A 21219-nucleotide genomic window follows, 5' to 3' on the forward strand; every position below is an offset into this window, starting at 1 on the left:
CTGCGGGTGGCAGTGGAAGACAGGAGTGCCTGGCGTGCTCTGGTCCATGGGGTCACGAAGAGTCGGACACGACTGAATGACTAAACAACAACAACAATTTTATAATAATAATATTTTATAATAATAATAATTTATTTTTATACCCTGCCCATCTGACTGGGTTTCCCTAGCTTCTCTGGGCGGCTCCCAATGGAGCATTAAAAACACAATAAAAGATAAAACATTAAAAACGTCCCTGAACAGGGCTGTTTTCAGATGTCTTCTAAAAGTCAGATAGTTGTTTATTTCGTTGACATCTTATGGGAGGACATTCCACAGGACAGGCTCCACTACTGAGAAGGCCCTCTGCCTGGTTCCCTGTAGTTTCACTTCTTGCAGTGAGGGAACCCCCAGATGGCCCTTGGACCTGGACCTCAGTATCCAGGCTGAACTATGGGGTTGGAAACGCTCCTTCAGGTGTACTGGCTGAGGCCATTTCGGGCTTTAAAGATCAGCACCAACACTTTGAATTGTGCTCAGAAATGTACTGGGAGCCAATGTAGCTCTTTCAGGACCAGTGTTATATGGTCTCGGCAGTCACCAGTCTAGCTAAACACAATGGCTTAGCTCCAAATTCTGATTAAACAAGAGGCTTCTGTCACCTTGTTGTACTGAGCCCCGTTAATAAACATCAAAACCATAAGCCACAACATAGCCACTGTAGAATAAAATGAATGCCACAGTAGAGTAGTGGCCATATGGACCACCCCCAGGGAGGGAATTCCACAACCACAGGGGCCACCACTGAAGAGGCCCTTTCCCACATGCCCAGCCACCTAATAGATCTCAATGGCTGGCATTTTAACTAAGCATTTTAAAACTTCTACAGAATCAAGTTCGTTTTTGTAAATATTCTTTGTTGTAAATTTCTTCTCATGCCACCATGTTTCCCCTCACCCAGCAGAGTCCTGGTCTCCCTTCTGGTCCTTCATGTCATGGAAAATAACAAGCCTGCCCGCTTCACCTCTTTACTTCATGCCAACCAACAGTACGGACAGGTCCTGTCAATGAGGGAAATATTATCCATGAGTTGGAAGCAAGGACTTGTCTTTTCATACCTCCGACCAGCACAAACTTGAGACATGAAGGCTGTGTACACACCAAAATCTAAAGCTCATCTCCTCTTCTCAAAGGATCCTGTGAACCGTAGTTTGTTAAGGGTGCTGGGAAATGCAGCTCTGTGGGGGTGGGGGTGTGAACTATAGTTCCCAGGATTCTTTAAGGTGCCTGTATGCTTTAAATGTATGGTGTGTACACAGCCGCAGCAGATATCTTCCACTTAGTAGTTCCCAAATTTATCATTCCTTCGTTCCCAAGAAGCAAATGGCTGGCACCCAACGTTGTGTGTGCCTATCAGTTTTCAGCCCTAACTAGACACTAAACACTTTCTTGGTTACAGGCTATATGTGTCCTTTGGGGACTGTGTGCCAGAAGAATTAAGAGCAGCAACTGTGTCGGTGCGCAACACATGGCTCCCTTGACTGTTGTAAACTCCAGGCATCAAGTCTGGTATCAGCAGCTTGTGGTTAAGAGGTCTGGGTAGTGTTTTCTGCCTATCAATTTGGCCTGCATGTTGGATTCCGCTTTTGTTGCCAGACTGTTTTAGGGTCTGCACTGATGGTAGGTTTGCTCTGGATGGGTTTTTTCTCACAGCGCTTTCTTTGTGAATTTGATTCTGTCAAATTGCAGCCTTTTTGAAGGTCAGAGCATTTGCCAATGAAGAAAAGTGAACAATGACATGGCATTCTGAAGGGGATGATAAGTATTATTAATAATACCATTTCATTGTAAGTAACTGAAAGTACAGTCATAACTTGGAAGTCAAACGGAATCCGTTCCAGAAGTCTGCTTGACTTCCAAAATGTTCGAAAACCAACATGTGGCTTCTGATTGGCTGCAGGAAGCTCTGGCAACCAAGCGGAAGCCACGGAAGCCCTGTCGGATGTTCAGCTTCCAAAAATAGTTCGCAAACACTCACTTCCGGGTTTGCGGCGTTCGGGAGCCAAAATGTTCAAGAACTAAGCTGTTCAAAAACCAAGGTACGACTGTAGAAACTTCAGGATGTGCTCTGCCAGGAAGCAAGAGTACCTCACCTAGGCCAGATTCATGCCAGCGCCAGATTTAGGGTGGTGCAGGTGGTTCCCCCATACAGGACACTGAGCTGGGAGGGTGCAAAATCATCATCATCATCATCATCATCATCATCATGGTAACTACTGAGAAGATCCATTAAAAACAACCAAGAGAAATGACTGTGGAAATAAGAAATATTGGGTAGGGGGCACCAAATTTTGTCCTCACTCAGGGCACCATATTAACAAAGTCCCACTTCAGTCATCAAATAATGATTCGATTCCTCCCTCCCTCCTGGTTCCCAATGTTGATCTTTATTCCCACCTTTTTCCTGATGTAGATCTTCACTCATTCTTTCTTCCCTGGTGGTGGTGGAAGCCATTTTGTGATTCACCTCAGGTGCCAAAATGTCTTGAGGTGACCCTGAGGAATGCTGTTGGTCAGGCTTGCAATCTATTGTGAGAGCGGTAATCTGTGAATTAAAAAAACAGTAGCTTGTGCATTAGGAGCATTTTTGCTGTTGCTAGTTTAAATCACTGAGGGCACAAGGAGAAGGGGACGACAGAGGATGAGATGGTTGGACAGTGTTCTCGAAGCTACGAACATGAGTTTGACCGAGCTGCAGGAGGCAGTGGAAGACAGGAGTGCCTGGTGTGCTCTGGTCCATGGGGTCACAAAGAGTCAGACACAACTAAACAACTAAACAACAACAACAAGTTTAAATCAGCCTTCCCTGTCCTGGGCCTATGACGTCAGTCCAAAACAGCTGGAGGACAGCAGTGTGGGGGTGGCTACTTTAAGCCCTCAAATGACCAAGCAGCACACTTCAATGACAATAACAAAAGAATAATGTAAAATGCAAAGAAGAATGTAATGGAAGGCGTGCAATGAGGATAAGAGGAATTAAATATGTAACTTGACTAATTACATTTCACAGTGTAGTGCTTAGGGCTGTTCTTAAGGAATCGTTATCCTATGCGCTTTGATTATGTGTATATCTGCATGATATATGGATGTGTTTTGCGTCATGGATCATGATGACCACAAGCTCTGGGAAGATTCACCACCATTTCTTTCCAAAAATTGGCAGATGGGACCAAGGTGAATTCACTGACATGAATAAAGAAGGCATTCACAATATTTGTTTAGTTATTTTCAATATTTCTGCACCATCCTTTTACTACTATGTTGACCAACTGCAATTTGCTCTATCCAACAATGCAAACTGATGGCTTCAACTTACAAGAAAGGAGATTCCAACAACAACAACAACAATAATAACAATAACAACAATAATAATTTATTTATACCCCGCCCGTCTGGCTGGGTTTCCCCAGCCACTGTTGGCGGCTTCCAACAAAATATTAAAATACAGTAGTCCATCAAACATTAAAAGCTTCCCTAAACAGGGCTGCCTTCAGATGTCTTCTAAAAGTCTGGTAGTTGTTCTTTTTGACATCTGGTGTAACTTGGTTTCTCGCAGTGAGGGAACGGCCAGCAGGCCCTAGGCACTGGACCTCAGTGTCTGGGCAGAACTAAACACCAGGAAGAACTTTCTGACAGTAAGTGCTGTTTGACAGTGGAACGGTCTCCCGCGGGAGGTGGTGGGCTTCAGTGGAGGTTTTTAAGCAGAGGTTGGATGACTATCTGTCATTGATGCTTTAGCTGAGGATTCCTGCATTGCAGGGCGTTGAACTAGATGACCCTCAGGGTCCCAACTCTACAATTCTATGACTTAGAAGCTAAGTTTGTGCATGCCCACTTTGGTCACCTGTGGCGAGTAAGAACTACTGTAGGCAACCAGGCAGTAATTTTTTTTAAAGGCTAAAAAATGCAAAATACAAATATAGTCATACCTCGGGTTGCGAACGCTGTGGGTTGCACATTTTCGGGTTATGGACCACACCAAACCCGGAAGTACCGTAATGGGTTACTTCCGGGTTTCGGCACATGTGCAGAAATGCTGAATCATATCATGCGTGTGCACAGACGTGGCATTGTGGGTTGCAAACACTGCGGGTTGCAAACGTGCCTCCTGCAGGTATGACTGTACAAACATTGATGAGGGTTAGCAACTTCTCTGGACTTATTTGCATAACTGATTAAAAACATGTTTATGCATGTTGCTTCCTCTTCAAGCTGCACTATATTTCCAACATATTTTTCTTCTCTCCTCCAACAAAGTTTATGTTCTTTAATCACGTTACACCATAGAAATAAAGGCAGCTAATAAAACTGAAACAAACAAGTCTTTGCTGACTTTAGCAAGGGCTTGATGCAGGACTTCAGTAGAGCTGGAGGCTCAGCAGGATTTAGCAGGCCTTCATGGAGAATGTTAAAAGGGGATTCTATTCTTACTGCTAAGCATTAGATCTATCTTCCTAGTTCTATATGCACATTATGTTTTTTGCTTTAAATATGGGGCAGCTGCCATTATTATTATTATTATTTCAATCATGCAGTTCCTAAACTGAAGGGGAACAGCGATAGCTCAGTGGTTCAGCATCTGCTTTGCATGCAAAAGATCGCAGGATCAATCCCCGGTATCTCCAGGTAGGGCTGCCAAACACCGTAGCCTCTGAAACTGTGGAGAGCCACTGCCAGCCAGTGTCAGCAATACTGAGCTAGATGGACTAGCGATCTGACTTGGTTCAAGGCAAATTCCTATATTTTTCCTAAATTAAAGTCTGCATTCAGGGCAGTCACCCTGCTGAGGCCTGCTGAGTATTTTGGGTGGCAAATCCTCTTTTGCCACTTAAGAACAAATGGGAAGTGCTTCTTTGCCCTGCCACCACTCCCACTACTACCTACCACCTCCTTCTGCCCATCATCTGCTCTGCTTTTGCCACATGCCCCGCTGGGAGAAGCACCACCGCCATCAGTGCAGATGGTGACCTGGCCCAAAATTGGCGTGGATGGTGTGGTAGGGAAGCCGGGGATGTGCTACTTGAAAGGCTTCTGCCATCTGAGGTAGTGGCCTCATCTTCCCTGGCCCTGATTCAGCCTATCCTCTTACCCATTTCTCCTGTTTCCTCAATGCACCAGGAAAGTACCACACTGCATCACCGAGGGAAATTCAAAATGGCGGATGGCTAGCATTTGCCACCAACCGCCACTGACCATTCACTGCTGCTGCCTGGAGAGGCCACATGGAAGGAAGCTGCAGATTCTGGGAAAGGGTTGTCACCAGGGGATGACCAATATCTGAAATGGTGCAGTCGAGCAAAATAAAAATACAGTGGTACCTCTGGATGCGAACGGGATCCGTTCCGGAGCCCCGTTTGCTTCCTGAAGTGAATGCAACCTGCGTCTGCGTGTGCACGGGTCACGATTCGCCATTTCGCCAGTCTTGGGAACTGTAGGTTTTTTTTTGTTTTTTTTTAAGTGCTGCATATTTTTAGGAGACCTTGTACTCTTCACATATCTACAATTCTCAGAACTCCCTGGGAAGAGGAGCTGATTGTTAAACCGTTCTGAGAACAGTGAGAAGATAGGGGGATCAACTAAAAGTCAACTATCTGACTTTTAGAAGATATCTGAAGTTTTTAATATTTGATGTTTTATCATGTTTTTAATATTCTGTTGTGAGCCGCCCAGAGTGGCTGGGGAAACCCAGCCAGATGAGTGGGGTGTAAATTGTTGTTGCTGCTGCTGCTGGTAAAATGTGAGAAATGTGGTAAAATACATCGATTTTCCCTGCCCCCATTCTTCTTCTTCTCCTTCTTCTCCTTCTTCTTCTTCTTCTTCTTCTTCTTCTTCTTCTTCTTCTTCTTCTTCTTCTTCTTCTTCCCCTGCCCATCTGAGTGCCCCAAAATCCAACTTTCTGGACAACAACCATACGAGAAATATGTAAAATAACCAAGCAAGTATTAGAAATCACCCCTGAATTGGCCTAAACATCTTCCAAGACAATAATGCCCACTCACACCACAAAGAACTCATAACCCACCTACTTTCAGCAGCCAGAAACATCATAACCAGACACTGGAGAGACCTGTCAGGAGTAAGCAGGGACCAATGGTACCAAATAGTACGGGAAACAGCCTTACTAGAAAAATTAACCAATAAACTGAAATTGACACGGTGACAAATAGAAGAAGACGCCTTCACCCCGGTATGGCTCCCCTTTATGACACACACAGCCCAACAAGACAACGACAAAAATCCACCAACAACATACAAATCAAGATGGCTAACCTGATCCAAAACACCCACCCACCCCACTTGCACATGAAAACAAAGACCACCACAGCCAACCACAAATGAACAACCACACCCTAGGCCAATCCCAACCTCTCTCACCACCAAAGGAACACAAGTGAACAGCAGAGAACCTGCACAAGTGACGCTGACACAAACCCCCTACATATATTAATTAAAATAGAAACATCGTCACCTGACCCCCCCCCCATATCTTTCCCCGTTTTCTTCCTAATGTCTCAACAAATAAAACTGATTCGTAAAAATGTTACATGGGGGGAAAATATGAGAGAGAGCCATTACACATACTTTTGTAAATCAAGAAAATCTTTAATAAAAATACATTTAAAAAAAATAATAAAAAAGAAAGGAATGTAATGTTGTTGGATTACAGCTCACACAATCCCTGACCATTGGCCATGCTGAGTGGGGTCAACATCTGCACAGCCATCCCTTCCTCCTGAGCTAGGCAAACTGCAGCTTCCTTATGCCAGGATACACTTGTTTTCTGCCGGCCGTGCCCTTTGCTTTCACAGCTCACACCTGTTGTGTTTGTTTTGTCCGCCTGGCATGGCAAGTTGTAACCGACACTGCAATGTTTTTGGAGAATACGTTTCGAAATATCTGTCGCTGAAGAGCTGCAGGGCCCAGGCAGCGGGGAGGCCCTTAACTGGCGCTCCGCAAGCATGCCAACATGCTTCCCTTTGAGGGGGGTGCCCCTTCTGAGGCAAGCAGCCGCTGCTGCCCCAGATTATGAATGATAATGCCGGCCCAGTTCTTCTTTTTCATGCTGACCTTTGGCAGACTTCAAAGCCCGTAGGTGTAATAAATGTGGTGGCACCGCTCTTGAATGTCAGGAGTGCTCTAGGGTTTCATTGGGGAAGAGGGACGAAGGGGAGGAGGGGAGGGAGGCGAGAAGACAGCTATTGTGGGAAGTTTATTTAAAAATGCAAAGCAATCAGTGCTCCGAGCCTAGGAAATCCAGCATAGTCCCAACCGAATGCATCAAAATAGCAATTTTAGCTCCACACTGTGATGCATTGTGCCAGCAATAAGAGAAAACAATGACCTTCCTCCCCTCCTTCTTTGCTTCAGGGATTTATCTAATTGGGGCTGTCTGGTGTTTTTCTCTTTTCAGTGTTTACTCCTTCTGAAGCCCTGGCACAATTCTGACCAGCCTAAAGCTGAATTAATGATTCGCAGGCATGAGAGACAAAGTCACAGTTTGGCTTTTTCAAAATCTGTAGCTCATCAGCGGCAGAACAGCTGCTTTGCTCCTAGATTCAGTACCCAGCATCTCCAGGTAGCGATGGGAGAGACCCTCTGTCTGAATCCCCAGAGAGATGGTGCCCCTCAGTGCAAGACCAGTGGCCTGGCTCCGTGTTAGGCAGTGTCTTCTGTATCTAGCCTCAGGCAGAGTTTGAAAATGATGTCCCAAAGCAGTAACCACTGACAAGCTATAGAATCTTGAAGGCATCATTTACCTCCTCAGATATTATAGTTGCAGGCCACCTATTCACACAGGGTACCCATATCCTCGCATCCATATGCTCAAGACTAAACTATATGTTACAATAAACCAGGAATAGCCAAGGTGGCGCTCGCCAGATGTTTCAGACTACAACTCCCACCATTCTGGTCCACTGCCCAAATTGGCTGGGCCTTAGGGAGTTGTAGTCCATCACATCTGGAGAATAATAATAATTTATAATAATAATAAGTTATTATTTATACCCTGCCCATCTGGCTGGGTTTCCCCAGCCACTCTGGGCGGCTCCCAACAGAATATTAAAAACACGGTAAAACATCAAACATTAAAACTTTCCAAGCAGGGCTGCCTTCAGATGTCTTCTAAATGTCAGATGGTTGTTTATTTCGTTGACATCTGATGGGAGGGCATTCCACAGGGCGGGCGCCACTACCGAGAAGGCCCTCTGCCTGGTTCCCTGTAACCTCACTTCTCGCAGTGAGGGAACAATGAGAAGGCCCTCAGAGCTGGACCTCAGTGTCCGGGCTGGATGATGGGGGTGAGACGCTCCTTCAAAACACCACATTGTCTATCCCTGCACTAAACCTTCCTCTGAATTTTGTCCCCCTTCATGGTCTCCACCATTCCTAAATCTCAAAAAGAATTAGAATATTGTATGGCTACACAATATAAACAGGCACTTCTCTTTTTTCGAAACAAAAGGCATCTATATCTAATATTGAGGACTAATATTGAGGTTGTTGTCCCAGTGTACAGAGCTAGTAGGCTTCTCTGGAAATACATGTGGTCTCCAGAATGTGATCTGCTGGTGGAAGTCGTGATGATTGCTCAATATCTTCTAGAGGGCATCTCCACTTCCTCAGTCACTCTCGTACTGCCCACCATTGAACCTTCTTCTCATCTTCCTATGGAAGTAGACATGAGGAAGAACATAACTGGCTTCTGCATTGCACTGCGCCTTGTATTTATGATCCAACACCAGGGTGGGAAATCTGTAGCCCTCTAAATCTGGGGTAGCTAACATATTGCTTTCCACATGTCATTGGACTCCAACTCCCATCAGCCAACATGGATCAGCAACATCTGGATAGCACCACGTTGGCTACCCGTGTGCAAAATGTTGGGGTCCAGCTCCCATCATCCTTGATCATTGGCCATGCTGGCTGGGACTGATGGGAGTTGGAGTCTGATAACATTTGGGGGACACACAGATACCCCATCCTTGCTCTTTGTGATTGGTGTTGCTTTAACTTGCCGAATAATACCTTTCCCCCATTGCTATACTGATGTTTAAAGCATTATTTTTCAAAAAAGAAAAGAAACCCACTGGTGGTGTTCAGTTGCACCAGTGCTATTCCATTGTGTATAGGGGGCCCATGTTGCAGAAAATATATTACTTGAAAGCAAGATCTAAAGAAACCGTTGTTCCCCAAGAGAGGCATTCATTTTATACTGCTGTCAGGGCACTCTTGTAAAAGAGGTGTTTTGCTCGAGCAAAATATATTAAAATAAACAACACGACATGCTGAAATGACATGTGTGTGAAATCTTTACGCTGCAACTGGGCACGGGGTGTGGGGCTCTGTTTGAAGCTTCAGCTGCCCACAGGAAGCCGGGATTATAGACCACCCTGGCAAATGACTTGTATTATGCTGGTCACCCTAATATTCATTTCCTGTAGGCCTGGGCTGTCTGTGGTTGTACGGGTGGGCAGGCGGAGAACCCCACAGCACTCTTGGCACTGTTAGGAGAGTTACATTAAAGGTTTCCACTTTGATATAAATCTCTTTCCTGCATGAGTTGTGGAAATGGTTTCATTTCATGACGTGCAACCCTGATTTGCTGCAGACCTCTGTGCCTGGAGAACGGGTAGATTGCTATGTTATTACCTTGATATCCAACCTTTTGCCACAGAACCACATAGCAATTTACTTAGCTCCCCCGATACTCCTCAATTTTTGTACTCACAACAACCCTGTGAGGTAGGCAAGGTTGAGAGACAGAAGGTCACCCAATGAGCTTCATGGCTGAGTGGGGATTTGAACCCTGAGTCTTCTGAGTTGTAGTCCAACCCTCTAACCATTACACCATGCAGGATTCTCTCATATCTCTCTCTCTCTCTCTCTCTCTCTCTCTCTCTCTCTCTCTCTCACACACACACACACACACACACACACTTAGTAAAGGTAAAGGGACCCCTGACCCTTAGGTCCAGTCGTGACCGACTCTGGGGTTGCGGTGCTCATCTCGCTTTATTGGCTGAGGGAGCCGGCGTACAGTTTCCGGGTCATGTGGCCAGCATGACTAAGCTGCTTCTGGCGAACCAGAGCAGCGCACGGAAATCCCATTTACCTTCCCGCCAGAGCAGTACCTATTTATCTACTTGCACCTTGACGTGCTTTCAAACTGCTAGGTTGGCAGGAGCTGGGACCGAGCAACGGGAGCTCACCCCGTCGTGGGGATTCAAACCGCCGACCTTCTGATCAGCAAGTCCTAGTCTCTGTAGTTTAACCCACAGTGCCACCCACTATATATTGCATTTATATCTCACCTTTCTATCCAAGGCACTCAAGGTGGCATACATGGTTCTCCCACTCCCCATTTTATCTCCACAACAACCCTCTGAGGTAGTTTTGGCTGAGAGGCAGTAAGCTTCCTGGCTGAGTGGCGATTTGAACCTTGGTTTCCCAGTCCTAGTCTAGGACTCTCATGTATTAAACGGTATTACGTCGTATATCAATCAAATGTCTATATATTTATGATCACAAAAATGCTTTGTGTTTGATTGCATAATTATATTGTTGTAACCAGACCCAGGACCTTATGGAAAGACAGATGCAAAATCAAATTGCTGCATCTTCAGAAACAAGCCCTTAGCATTTGCTACCAGGATAATTGTGAATGAGTGAAAGATATTCCTGTGCATGTCATCCTGAAAGGAGTAATTACACTGGTGTACAGGAAGTAATAAAAAGCATAAGAATGCACAGAATTACCTTTGAGCTGTATGAGGATTATGGGTGCGGTCAACTGGGGCACAGGGGCAGAGGCCAATAATAAGTATTCTGAACAATCCAAAGGTTACCTGTTCAAATTGGATTATGGTACAGGAGTCAGAGCTGAACAAAACACAGCTGCTTTAATTCTATGAAAACAAACCTAGTTGCAAACTTTCCCCTCATATTCACTGGGTTGGGCCTGTTTGTACACTGCACCAGCCCTGGTTGGTGTTGACCCATGACGGGGCCTCCTTGGTGATGGGTCCCCATTTGCGGGATGCCCTCCCTGGTTAGGCACATCAGACTTTCTCATTATTAAGACTCAGGAGTTGACTTAAAGACAATCCTGTTCAGCAAGGCATTTAATGGCTTGAAATCATTAGCTGCGAGGGCATGTGATGCAACTGTTTCAAAACGTTTTTATTTTATTTTAAATTGCTTTATCATTTTGGTGCTTGCTGCGCTGGACGCCTTCGGGAGGAAGGGTGGGATATTAGCTTATTTATTCAGTAATAGTTTGGTTTATTTATTTATTTAATAATAAACTCTTGTTTTTTTTATTATGTATTATGTGCTTTTATACTGTATCTATAGATGAAGGGCAGTATACAAATTAAACGAACAAATGAGCAAGCAAATAAAACAAATCATTGGCATACGACACGTGGACATCCTATGAACAATTTGCTTGCAGTGTGTTTAGCTGGAAGTCAGTCCCGCTGAGTTCAGCGGTCCATACTCTCGAGTAAATGTGCACAGAATCAAAGCCTTACAGCAGAGCTTGGGAACCTTCTCCATCCTGAGGGTTGCTGCCCCTCATAGGGAGCCTTCTGGGGGCCACGTGCAATGGTGAGCAGGGCCAGAGGTGAAAGTGAACAGAGTGATGGTTGAGGCCATATTCACGACATATATTTCAAGTGCTATGATTCCACTTTAAACAGTCATGGCTTCCCCCAAAGAATTCTGGGAGCTGTAGTTTGTAAAGGGTGCTGAGAGTTGTTGGGAGACCCCTACACCCCTCACAGAGAGGTTTAACAACCACAGCCAGTCCATCTTCCCCTGGGGGTTGTAGCTCTGTGGGGGGAGCAGGAGAATCCTTAGCCAACTCCCATAATTCTCTGGGGGAAGCCATAACTGTTTAAAGTGGTATCACAGTGCTTTAAACATATGGCATGAATGTGGCCTTGGGTTGCTTTTGTTTTTATTTTGATTATGTATTTTGTGTTTTTATATTGTGATTTTATCTTGCGAGCTGCCCAGAGACCTGCGGGTATAGGACAGCCAAATAATAATAATTCATGCATACACTCAGGAGTCCTGTTTTCTCCTCTATATAGATAAGGAGAAGTCTGTACATCTCCAAACACACTGGACATGTATGAGGGAGCCAAGGCCATCTGCGGCTCCCTCGGTATACGTTCCCACAGTATGTTATCAACTGCTTTGTGATATGTGTATCCCTTGAACACTTCTATTTTTATAGAGGCCAAAGCCACGTTGTTTTTTAAACTGCTTTTTAAGCTGTGAGGTTTTCTAGGTGTCCCTGGACCCAACCTTTCCCTAGCTGTGAGGTGAACATGCTCGTTCTTCAAGGAACTTCCTGTCAACATTTTAACTGCTGCAGCCTTTCATCCTAACCTATCTCACAGGTTTGTTGTGCCTATAAAAATGGGGAGGAGGAAAACCATATATGTGACCTTGGACTCCCTATAACCGTAATAATAAATAAATAAATTCATTTCAGCCCTGTTAAGTGACCTGCTATCATTCCAGCCATTTTTCAGAAAGGGTAGATTTTCTCTGGTGTTACCTGGCACGACAGTGAGTGAAATTTTCATAGGATCCCATGTATGTGAGATAGGAAAAGACGCTGCTTTAAATTTGGTGCTTTCTGCATCAAGCGTAGCCCTCTTCAGGTGTTCCTCGTGCATGACAGCTCCTCTCTCAAGCTGCGTGCCGAATGTCTGAAGGGGGATAATAACCATGTTCAGTTTGGACAATAATCTTCCACACGACTGGGAACTCTGTGTCATCAAACTGAGCGGAGAACAAAATGGGCACACGCAAGACATTCAAAGCACATTCAATGCACAGTTAAAGCACATAACTTTCCCCAAAGAATCCTGGGAACTGTAATTGGTTAATGATGATGGAAATTGTAACTCCTTGAGGGGGAAGTCACACCTCTCAGGGTTCTTTGGGAGAAGTCATGTGCTTTCGATGTGTGCTGGATGTGCTTTAAATGTATGGTGTATATCTATGTATTTAAAGCACTATGACACCACATTAAACAATACAGTGGTACCCCGCAAGACGAATGCCTCGGAAAACGAAAAACTCGCAAGACGAAAGAGTTTTTCGTTTTCTGAGGTGCTTCGCAAGACTGATTTCCCTAAGGGCTTGCTTCGCTAGACAAAACGGCCCTGCCTCTCGTATCATGGCGACGCGCACTGCACGCACGCACGCTCGCTTCCCCGCTCCTCCGGCTCCCACCCACGGTTGGTGCCTCGCGCCGCTGCCCACCCCCCTCGCGCGCTCCCCTCAGAGAGCCGCTGCCACCAGCGCCTCTCTCTCCCTGGTGGCGGTTCCGCCGAGTCGCGCTCCTGAGCCCCGCCACCCTCCAGCAGCCGCTTCGCACGGTGGCCACAACGCGCGGGTGAGTCTGAGGTACCGGCTGTGGCAGCTGTCCTGCTTCTCCCCGCCCCTCCCCGCCATTGTCAGTGTTTAAATGCAGTGGTGCTTCGCAAGACGAAAAAACTCGTACAACGAAAAAACTCGCGGAATGAATTAATTTCGTCTTGCGAGGCACCACTGTAATGGCTTCCTCCAAAGAATTTTGGGCACTCTAGTTTGTTAAGGATACTAAGAGTGCTTAAGGGACAACTACTATTCCCCTTTCAGAGCTACAAATTCCCAGAGTTCCAAGGGAAGTGCAACCGATTGTTAAACCACGACGAATTACTAGAGCATGTTTTATGTGAGGGAATGAACAGAACAGCTAGAAACCGTGATCTATTTTATGTAACAAGGTGGGACCAGGATGCAAGTACACAAACATTAGTAGCCAAACATTAGCTCATCGGATAAACCTCCATAGAAAATAAACAAGTAATAAAAGCTTTGGTTAGCTTGCTGTCTTGCTGCTTTTCTCAAAAAGCATTTCACACATTACATTTGCATGTGTGCCATGTATCATGCAGGCACAGTGGTCTGTCGTCCACTGGTGACCTGCTACACCCACTCAGGCGGTCCATGGAAAGGTTGCGGAAGCGTTGAGAATATGTGGGCTCGGCTCTATGCTTGGTTTATTTATGATGATGGAGATCAAAGCTGTTTTGACCCAGCTCAGATTATCGAACAGGCTATATGAGGCCTTGTCCTTGGGCTTCTCATGTTCATGATGCTAGAAGGGCAGCCACAGAAGTAATAATAATAATAATAATAATAATAATAATAATAATAATAATAATAAATTTATATCCCGCCCATCTGGCTGAGTCTCCCCAGCCACCCTGGGCGGCTTGCCACAAATTATTAAAATACTGATAGGAACAGCCTCCAGTGTGGCTCACTGCACTGGGGTTGAGAAGCTGGAAAGAGGCATTGGAGCCCCACCAGGGGGAATGGGGCAACCTGCCACCACTTGTATCTTGACAGCCAATGTAGTATAGTGGCCAAAGTGTTGGACTAGGAGGTGGGAGACTAGGGTTCAAATCCTCACTTAGCCAACGTGTTCCTATGTTCAAGTGGTTCGTGAAAAAGCAGGCATGAGAGCCACTGATGCAATAGGGGACAAGATGAGTGTGGTGCTGGTAATGCTATGGTTGCAGGTTCAATCCCTGCAAGCTGCATATTCCTGCATTGTAGGGGGTTGGACTAGATGATCCTCAGGGTCCCTTCCAACTCTTTGATTCTATGACAGATAGTGGCTCCCCGTTGAGTTTACACGGGATAGCAAACCTCAGTTTGTTGCCCTGTAATGTGTGAAGTGGCCTATAGACACACTGTTCACCCCTGTGTTAAATGCCTTCCCATTCATTTGGATAAATGGGTTTATCTAGAGAAGAAAAAGGCTTGCTATTGTATGATGCTTTGACATTTGCCAAGTGTAAGCAACTATTCTGGAAGGCCAAATGGATTGCTGTCCAAATTCCATATCCTTCCACCTTTGGCTGCTTTCCTAAAACAAAGAAGGGGGACCATTCAGCCCCCCTGCCCTGCTTTGGGCTGGGCCTAATGGCATTCTGAACATATAAATAGCAGTCTGCTTTCCTTGACTGAGGGCTTCTCCGTGGGGAGTCTGGAAGTGGTTTTTGCAAAGTAACAACAAATAAAAAGAAATAAGAAGGCACCGGACTGTTGAAAAAGTATTTAAGTATTCAGCTTTTTTTTGTTTCCTTGGAGTCTTTGAAGGGAAGGCAGCGAAAGAGGGATATAATGGATGCACTACAGCTGGGAAGCCTGCAGCTTAACTTGGCTTGGCTTACACAAGAGCTTCTCTTCATTGATAATACACCGATGCACCTCAAAGAAATAAGCTGGTTTAATCTTAGTGCTCTCAATGGGCTTCAGATAGCAAAGTCTGATCACTTCACAAATGCTAAACACAAGGGCTCAGTGGTTCCTGTATGTCTTTGGGTCCCAGACACTTGCTCAGTGAACTTCAAGGCATCCAAGGTGCACCTTACGCTCTCATTGGTCAAGTATGAGGATTGGTTAAGAATGGTCCACTTGCTGAAGGCTGAGTGGGCTGTGGTTCTGTTTTCCTGTTCTACTTTTCACATTAAACTTAATATTTACATTTTACAGTAACTTTTAAATGTGTTAGTCTTTAAGCCGTCACGAGGCTTCAGAGTGCTTTCTCCTGCAGCGGATTCGTAAAGCTACCTCTTTGGAAACTTTTACGTCGAAGCAGAACAAAATGCTGAAATTACACAACACCCAGTGGGTAAGGTCTAGAGTGCAGGGCTACAGTCTCTAGGTAAAAAGGTAAAGGTACCCCTGACCATTAGGTCCAGTCGCGAACGACTCTGGGGTTGCGGCACTCATCTCGCTCTATAGGCTGAGGGACAGACAGACAGCATGACTAAGCCGCTTCTGGCAAACCAGAGCAGGGCACGAAATCGCTGTTTACCTTCCTGCCGGAGCGGTACCTATTTATCTACTTGCACTTGATATGCTTTTGAACTGCTAGGTGGGCAGGAGCTGGGACCGAATAACGGGTGCTCACCCCGTCACAGGGATTCAAACTGCTGACCTTCTGATCTGCAAGCCCTAGGCTCTGTGGTTTAGACCACAGCGCCACCCGCATCCCTGTCAGACTCTAGGTAGTTTGTCTAATACTTAGTTGCTATTTTATAGTCCTTGGCTTATGGTGGAACCAAAACGTCAAGCCAAAGGGAAACATGAACTGGAATATCTAGAGATGATCACTTCTTAGCTCAGCCTTCCCCAGTTTGATGCCCTCACAATGTCTTGGACTTAGGGTCGCCATATTTTGAAGAGCAAAAAAGAGGACACATTTGCCGATGACTTTTTAAAACTATGGATCTCTATGATGACTCTCATTTTACATACCCATGAAAAAGAGGGCATGTCCTGGAAAAAAGAGGACATATGGCAACCTTACTTGGACTACAGTTCCCTGGGGCTGATGGGAATTGTAGTATGAAACATCTGGGAGGTCCAAGGCTGGGGAAGCTCCCTTAGGTGAAAAAGAGAAGCAGCTTAAGTTGTGCTACTTTTGTCAGGGTGCACAGAGACACCCATCTGAAAACAGCTGTTCAGCTATCATATGATTCTGCACTGGATTTAACAGAAAGGGAATTCTGTTGTTGTTGTTTTGTAGTTGCTACTATGAGCTGGCCAGCTTTAGCATTTGCAGATGTGTGTGCATTTATCAATTAGAAGTAATTGTTTTGTCAGACAAAACAACAAGAGATGTTTCCAAAATCTTATATAATGAGGGTTACCCTGCCCCCTTCTCAAAGTAAATAATTTGGAAGCTCTTCAACAACAGACAACTGCAAGCTTGGCCTTTGGCCCTGTGATAGCAGCATTCTAAGACCACAGTTGTTTGCAGGTGTCATGCTATAAATGCTTTCCTTAACTTGCAGGGACAAGATCTGACACATAGACATCCACAGGAAGGGCTCAGATTTCTCATGCAAACAACTCATGCAAGGGCTTTCATGCAGAGAAAATAAAACTGCATTCAGATAATTTTTTTCTGGATAAAAGGCCTGTTTCTACCATCTCATTTTGCCTAAAGGGCACAACTCAAGTCACCTGGAGCACTTTTAAGACCCGTTGATTCAACTTCCCCATTGCAATTCATTGGTCAAGCAGGGCTTGACTTTGCCTGGTCTGTGCACCTGCATGCAGAACAGCACAAACAGTACATTTTCTTTTGCTCACACTTCGCTAGATCCAGTTCCCCATGTTTATGGAATCTTACAGAGCCATGACACTGGGCTCCCAGTGCTGGTACACATTGCGGTTTCCATTTTTGGCACATCACACAAACAAACTATACATCATTTGAGTTGTACACTGTGCACATGTAAGCATGAGCTCAGAGTTGTTTGGGTAGCAATGAAAACATGGAATAAGTGAGAGAGAGGATGGCCTGGGATTTGATGGGTAAAAGACCTGGGAGCTCAAGGAAGACACAGACGCAGAAATCCATACATAACACTGCATGTTATGTCCAGCCGCAATCTCTCATCTGCTTTGCTTGGGGGGAAATACTGTATGAGTAAGAAGGAATATGATGAAGGTGTACAGTAGTACCTCAGGTTAAGTACTTAATTCGTTTCGGAGGTCCGTTCTTAACTGAATCTGTTCTTAACCTGAAGCACCACTTTAGCTAATGGGGCCTCCTGCTGCTGCCGCGCCGCCGGAGCACGATTTCTGTTCTCATCCTGAAGCAAAGTTCTTAACCTGAAGCACTATTTCTGGGTTAGCAGAGTCTGTAACCTGAAGCGTATGTAACCTGAAGCGTATGCAACCCGAGGTACCACTGTACTAAATGATGTGTAGTGTGTGGAAAATCAGAAGAAATAAATTTTTATCTCTCTTACTCAGTGCTTTTTTCTGGGGGTACCATGCCCCTAAACATTTTGTGAATCTAAATTTGGCCTCATTGAGGGGCAGTATTTCAATATGAGTAGGAAAATGAGAGTACCCCTAAACTTTTTTTTTAGAAAAAAAGCACTGCTCTTATGTAATAAAGGTAAAAAATGTAAAGGACCCCTGGACGGTTAAGTGCAGTCAAAGGCAAGTATGGGGTTGCGGTGCTCATCTCACTTTCAGGCTGAAGGAGCTAGCATTTGTCCACAGACAGCTTTCCAGGTCATGTGGCCAGCAGGACTAAACCGCTTCTGGCACAGCAAACACCGTGATGGAAGCCAGAGCGCATGGAAACACCGTTTGCCTTCATGCCACAGCAGTACCTATTTATCTACTTGTACTTTGACGTGCTTTCCAACTGCTAGGTTGGCAGGAGCTGGGAAGAGCAACGGGAGCTCACCCGATCACGGGGATTCGAACTGCCGACTTTCTGACTGGCAAGCCCAAGAGAGTACCACGCGGGTCCCCCTCTTGCGTAATACTAGAACCCAGTACCATCCATTGAAGCTGAATGGTGGGCAAAAGGAAGTTCCTCTTTCCATACCACATGGTTAAAACAGAATCCAGTTTTGTGTAGTGTTTAGAGCATTGGACTAGGACTTGGAAGACCAGGGTTCAAATCCCCTCTCATCCATTAAGTTTCAATGGGAGACCTTGAGCTTTGTTGAAGATATAAATATAATGTAATCTACTATATGTTTTGGAAAGTGATTTGTCTGCTTATCCACCTCCCTGTCTGTTCTCTATGGGTTCGGAAACATTGTGAGATATAATTGCCCCATTTTGCATGAGGGTTTCCACGTGGAGGAGCAGGTTTTTGTCTATGGATGGATGCAGGATGCCAAAATGTGCTGATCTGGACACCTATGAAGATACAGTATTGTCATTCCAGTTTGATGTGACAATTCCCAAGAGTGAGGAGTGGGATTTGGTCTATGCTTGGAAACTGCTGGGCACCATTTTGAATCAAGATGGCCGACCAAACCGTTTCAAACTTGGACACCTCTGCAGATATCGTCATGCACTTTGGTGTGGCTGTTCCCAAGATGTAAGAATAGTTTATGGTCTACATTTGGATGATACCGGATGCCATTTTGAATCAAGATGGTGGGGTCCAACTGTTTCAAATTGTGTTGATGCCTCTGAAGACACTGTTGCCCTATTTGGTATGACACTTCTCGAGATTGAGGAGGTGTTTTGGGTCTATGCTTGAAAGCTGTCAGGTGCCATTTTGAATCAAGAAGGTGGGCTGAATAGTTCAAACTGTGCCAATTTGCTGCCTCTGAAGTAATGCACAGCCCAAGAAACTAACCGAGTCCATTATTCATTCATAAATCTCAATATTTTCCCATTTCTAAGATATCATACAGCTGCCTGCAGTTTTGGACTTTCCTTGAGAGCATCACTATAGAACCTCTTTGCTGATGTGGCTATGTGAACGGTTACGATAATGTGCTTTGCTTTAAAATCTACCACTACACCACTGTTTGGGTGTCATGCCAAACCACACTTTGTGAAAACCATGGTTTATGGAGTTGCTTCAGACCACTGTTTTGCATTCTGATTTGTTGGCTGATCTCAAGGGAAGCATGTCAATTCGAACATTGCGAAGAAACACAGCTGCCAACTACATTTTAGCCCGAAAACAGAGTAAAGCTTCTACTTCGCCAAAGCCTTTTGGTGCACCATTCCTTCCTGTGCATCTTTTTCTTTCTCAGGTTATGCATTAAAGAGCAGAGGCCTGGGGGTGGGGGGTGGGCACAGACATCGGTCTTCCAAATTTCAGTGGCCCCCTGTGCCAGCCCAAAAATTTTCACCCCCTGCCTCTCACCTTTCATTCTGCGCATGCACTACGTTGTACTTACAATGCCCCATGTTGCCCTCCCTCGCCCCAGTTTGGTGCCCACTCCAGGGGAACTGGTTGTGCTGCCCTATAACAGGATCGCTTTGTTATCTCAATGGAAATGGCCATTTGTCATGGAAGTTTTACTTGCATTGCCGGGGGGTGGACTAGATGGTCCTCGGAATTCCTTCCAATGCTACAATTCTATGATTCCATTGCTTTCTTGTTCATGTTTCTTGGAGAGCGGTGAAAAACCCTTAAGTTAGGAAAGCACCAAATCCTGTCCCATCATTTTCTGCCATAATTGGTACTAACAAGCTACAGTGAAGGCTTTCTTTTTTTCCTTCTTTTTAAAGTGTTTAAAAGATTTGGCAGCGTATTTTCAGGCTTGTGGATTAACATGCTCTAACTTATTCCCTTCTCCCTCCACCCTTGATCCTTAAGGATTTGCCTGAGTCATGGATTTCTTATCAGGCTTGTTAACTCTGATATATATATATATATATATATATATATATATATATATATATCCACCCACTAGAATAAAGGAATCTTTTACTGAGAGCCACTCATCAGGAATTAAACCATGAATAGACTGAACAACTCGCTGACTCCCCTTGGGGGTGACCTTTGACCCCGCTGGGTCAGATGGCAATGCATCTTTAGCCTCCTAAATGAAGCAAGATGAAGGCTCCAAACAAGCGTTTTCTCTGTCTTTGCAGATGTACTGAATCCAGTGACAGGCGGGATAAAAGATGGGCTCTGTTGGCATTTTATTTTCACAGCTGTTTTTCCACAAAATTGGGACGGGTTGCGGGGGGAAAGAGAAATGATAAAGTAGATAGAATATCAAAGGCTATGGAAACTGTTATGAGAAGGAAACTGCAAGCTGAAGAGTCCTGCAAGATCTGATCTATATCCTTCATTTATGAGTCCAGAGAGTGTTTTCCAGCTGGGATGTTTCCCCTCAGACAACACAGCAAGTGACATGTCTGTGGGTTCCCAAACTGAAAGACAAGAAAAGCTTCTTCTCTTAAAAAAAGGAAAAGAAAAAAGAAATACCATGGCCTCAACTCTCAACTTGAGAGCATCTTTGTCTTATGGCCATTTTGCATATTACTGTAAGAAGAAGAAGAGAAGAGTTTGGATTTGATATCCCGCCTTTCACTCCCTTTAAGGAGTCTCAAAGCGGCTAACATTCTCCTTTCCCTTCCTCCCCCACAACAAACACTCTGTGAGGTGAGTGGGGCTGAGAGACTTCAAGGAAGTGTGACTGGCCCAAGGTCACCCAGCAGCTGCATGTGGAGGAGCAGAGACACGAACCTGGTTCCCCAGATTACGAATCTACCGCTCTTAACCACTACACCACAAGACCGGGGAACGAATTTGGCCTGAGGCCCACCTTCCCTTCTGGGACAGCTTCTGAGGGATGCAGGCCTGCGGCA

At 45.1% G+C, this 21219-nt stretch overlaps 1 long non-coding RNA gene across 2 annotated transcripts; it reads right to left on the minus strand.

Moving 5' to 3' along the window:
* Window positions 1-752: 752 nt before the first annotated feature.
* On the minus strand, window positions 753-2580 carry LOC310674240. 2 transcript variants are annotated; one of them, XR_014509467.1, is made up of 3 exons: window positions 2437-2580; window positions 2133-2252; window positions 753-1040 (listed from the first exon to the last, which is right to left on the minus strand). It is a non-coding gene; the product is annotated as an uncharacterized lncRNA (long non-coding RNA). The 2 variants fall into 2 exon arrangements; XR_014509468.1 differs by having other exon boundaries at window positions 2133-2255.
* Between the last annotated feature and the right edge of the window lie 18639 nt (window positions 2581-21219).

The sequence above is a fragment of the Podarcis tiliguerta genome, assembly GCF_965153285.1.
Source record: "Podarcis tiliguerta genome assembly, chromosome: 3".
Lineage (NCBI taxonomy): Eukaryota > Metazoa > Chordata > Lepidosauria > Squamata > Lacertidae > Podarcis > Podarcis tiliguerta.